This window comes from Salvelinus sp. IW2-2015, unplaced genomic scaffold, assembly GCF_002910315.2.
Source record: "Salvelinus sp. IW2-2015 unplaced genomic scaffold, ASM291031v2 Un_scaffold1485, whole genome shotgun sequence".
Classification (NCBI taxonomy): Eukaryota; Metazoa; Chordata; class Actinopteri; order Salmoniformes; family Salmonidae; genus Salvelinus; species Salvelinus sp. IW2-2015.
Window position 1 is genome coordinate 179,562 of NW_019942939.1, and position 4,248 is coordinate 183,809.

The 4,248-nt window shown below is 39.7% G+C and overlaps 1 pseudogene; it reads left to right on the plus strand.

Annotated features, from left to right (window-relative positions):
• The window catches only part of LOC112070991 (UDP-glucuronosyltransferase 2A1-like), an 8,771-nt pseudogene extending 4,619 nt beyond the window's left edge, over positions 1–4,152 (plus strand).
• Positions 4,153–4,248: the final 96 nt, after the last annotated feature.

The following is a 4,248-nucleotide window of genomic DNA, read 5'->3' on the forward strand; positions in this document are numbered from 1 at the left end:
TGAATTATTAGCAATTTATATGTAAAGTTCCCTGCAATGTAAGTGATGTAAATGAGAGGTTATTTAACTTTTACTGCCTCAGAAACCCGGATCCGGAGCACCCCCCACCCCCCCCCACTGACTAGCATAGCTAGCATAGCGTCACAAGTAAATTGTAGCATCTAAATATCATTAAATCACAAGTCCAAGACACCAGATGAAAGATACACTTCTTGTGAATCTAGCCACCATTTCTGATTTTTAAAATGTTTTACAGGGAAGACACAATATGTAAATCTATTAGCTAACCAACGTTAGCAAAAGACACCATTTTTTTTACTCCACTATTTTTCCACTCCATCATAGCTATCACCATTCGACCAAATAAAGAAATAATAGCCACTAACCAAGAAAAACCTCATCAGATGACAGTCTGATAACATATTTTATTGTATAGCATAGGTTTTGTTAGAAAAATGTGCATATTTCAGGTATAAATCATAGTTTGCCATTGCAGCCACCATCACAAATCTCCCCAAAGCGACTAGATTACTACAGAGAGCAACGTGTATTACCAATTTACTCATCAAAAACTTTCATAAAAATAGACAAAGCATAGCAATGGAAAGACACAGATCTTGTGAATTCAGACAATATTTCAGATTTTCTAAGCGTTTTACAGCGAAACACAAATAAATCGTTATATTAGCATACCACATGTGCAAACGTTACCCCAGCATGAATTCAAGCAAAGGGAGCGATAACGTTATCATCACCAAATATATTAATTTTTTCACAACCTTCTCAGAATTCTTCCGATGACACTCCTGTAACATCATATTACAACATAAATATAGAGTTGTTCGAAAATGTGCATATTTAGCCACAAAAAACGTGGTTATAAATGAGAATAGTAGCAAAACTGGCCTGAAAATGTCGGGCCCATCTTTGAGAGTGATCTAGTCTAATCGATAACTAATCATAAACTTGACTAAAAAATACAGGGTTGACAGGAATCGAAAGACAAATTAGTTTAATGCAATCGCTGAATTACATTTCTAAAATTATCCTTACTGTGCAATACCGGGTCCGCCAACAGCGAAGCTACACAAAACAAAATGCGATATATGCGTTTAACATTTTTCAACAGAACAGCGATTATCATCATAAATAGTTCTTACTATGAGCTGTTCTCTCATCAGAATCTGGGCAATGTATCCTTTCTCGGTCTAATCGTCTTTTGGTCGAAAGATGTCCTCTTGTCCCGTCGAAATGGCCACTAACGTTCGTATGTACAGGAAAAGTGCCCAGCTCAGGAAGGACGTCACAAATAAATGCCTCAAAATCGACTAAACGGATATAAATTGCTATAAAACGGTTTAAATTAACTACCTTATGATGTTTTAACACCTATAACGAGTAAAACATGACCGGCGATATATTACTGGCTAAACCAAGGCTTGGAAAGAGGCCAGTCCGACGTCCATCGTGCGTCGAGCGCAGGTCCAAAAGAAAGCTCCTTCCGTCTTTGGGTTTTATCAGGCCCTGATTGCGCAATCGACTCATTCAAATTGTCACCAACTTACTGACATCTAGAGGAAGGCGTAGGCAGTGTTTGTATCCTCATAGCATTCACAGGGCATTAAACTTGTTATGGCGCAGGGGCATATTGAAACTGGAAATATGTGCCCATTTTCAAACGGCCTCTTACTCAATTTTTGCTCGTACAATATGCATATTATTATTACTATTGGATAGAAAACAGTCTCTAGTTTTTAAACCGTTTGATTATTTCTCTAAGTGGAACAGAACTCTTTTTACAGCCATTTCCTATCCGGAAGTGAGATTTCCAAAAGCGATGTCTCTCTCAAGAGCTTGTCTATAAAAGGGCATGTCACTTAGGACTGTAGAAACACATCATACGCCTTCCCCTGGGTGTCATGCGGAAGTGAGAGCAGAAATGACTTGATTATCTCGTCCTGGGATTGAACACAACCTCTTGGAGTGAGAGTTGCGCCTTTATTTTTTTTTTCTGGGCGCGAAGTAGGACCTGGACTCGGCTCCTGGAAAACCCTCGTTAAAGGTGAATATGATCTCGCGGCTTCGATTTTATTTGATACATGTCACAATATCATCCTAAAGTTATGTTTTTCAATATAGTTTAATTATATTATTGAAATTTATTCTGGATTTAGACGTGATGCGACGCAAGAATTTTGTTCAAGAAGGAGAGGTTAGCGCCGCACGGCCAGTGTGCTTGCTAATTCAAGAGGGAAATCGTTCGTTCTGGATCCAAATAAAGACGGTTCTGAACAAAGGACCCCTTGGAGAACATTCTGATGGAAGATCAACAAAGATAAGGACCCAATTTCGGATGCTTTTCATATATCTGTCGACTGTGCTATCGCTACCGTTTGACTAGAATCAATGCTTGCTGTGTGCTAGCTATTGTAGTAAGCTAATATAACGATATATTGTGTTTTCGCTGTAAAACACTTCAAAAATCGAAATATTGGCTGTATTCACAAGATCTTTGTCTTTCATTAGCTATCCACCATATATTCTTCTGAAATGTTTTATGATGTGTAATTAGTAGTTGACGTTGGTGTCTGTATTTTCTCTGGCTACTCCCGTGCGATTTCTGACTGTAGCTATGATGGTAGCAGTAATGTAAAACTGATTATAGCTAAAATATGCACATTTTTTTGAACAAAACATAGATTTATTGTGTAACATGTTATAGGACTGTCATCTGAGGTAGTTTTTTTCTAGGTTATTTAGGTTGGTTCTAGGTTAGTTAGGTTGGCTTGTGCATGCTACTTGCATCCTACTTGTGCTGTGAAAAATGTCTGTCCTCTTTTTTATTTGGTGGTGAGCTAACATAAATATAGTGGTGTTTTCTCTGTAAAACATTTAAAAAATCGGACATGTTGGCTGGATTGACAAGATGTTTATCTTTCAAATGCTGTATTGGACTTGTTAATGTGTGAAAGTTAACATATTTAAAAAAAAAATAGATTTTGAATTTCGTACTTCTGGATGTTCGTACCGGTGTCGGCTGCAGCCATAACAGGTTAAAAACTGACCTGGGACCAGAGGCCAAAATTTCTGAAATCTCACTCCCTGTCAGGAAAAGTGCTGTAGAATGAGTTCTGTTCCACTCAGAGACATAATTCCAACGGTTATAGAACTAGAGAGTGTTTTCTATCCAATAATAACTAATAATATGCATATTGTACGAGCAAGAATTGAGTGGCACCCCAGTGCTGGGGATACCCCTGTTCTTCGACCAGTATGACAATCTTCTGCGTCTGCAGGAGAGAGGCGCTGCTAAGATCCTGGAGCTGGCCATGTTCAACGGACCCAATTTCCAGCAGGCTCTGAACCAGGTGCTRACCCACGCCCCCTACAGGGAGAACATGCAGAGGCTGTCCCACCTGCACAGGGACCAGCCCATCAAGCCCATGGACAAGGCCGTCTTCTGGTTGGAGTTTGTGATGCGACACAAGGGGGCGTCTCACCTCCGRACGTCGGCCAACAGGATGKCRTGGTACTCTTACCACTCTGTGGACGTGCTGCTACTGCTGCTGGCTGCCGGSGGAGGAGTCTTGCTCTCTGCTMGGCTCCTGATCAGGATCCTCTGGAGAACCTGCCGGAAGAACAGGAACAAAACCAAACAGCACTGACACCAGTAGCAGAATGGAATTACTGGAAACCAAGACTGTTCACAAGGCAGACCTAGTTATAGCTAAATATATTGCGTACGGGACAGTTCTACCATTTTGCCTAAACTTAATGTAGTTCTCCATACAACCACAGTGCCTTCGAAAAGTATTCACCCTGACTTGTTCAACATGTCGATGTGTTACAGCCTGAACTTTAAATTGATTTAAAAAAATGTTTAAGCTGAAATGTCTTGAGTCAATAATTTTTCAACCACTTTGTTATGGCAAGCCTAAATATGTTCATGAGTAAAAATGTGCTTAACAAGTCACATAAGTTGAATGGACTCACCCACATGATTTCTTTATGACTGCCTTATCTCTGTATGTTATGATTTGTATGAATGACTAAATGATGTATACATTTAACGTAGAACTATAACTAACAGAATTGTACCCTGTCTCTGTATAATGATAAATAATGTTTGTCCATAAGAAAGACGGACTGTTAGCAGGCAAGGAACTGTGGCAGACAACTTGATAACAGGGAAGGAAGTCTCCCCACCCAGGGAGGGGAGAAACCTTGGGCTTGTAGTAGATTGTATAA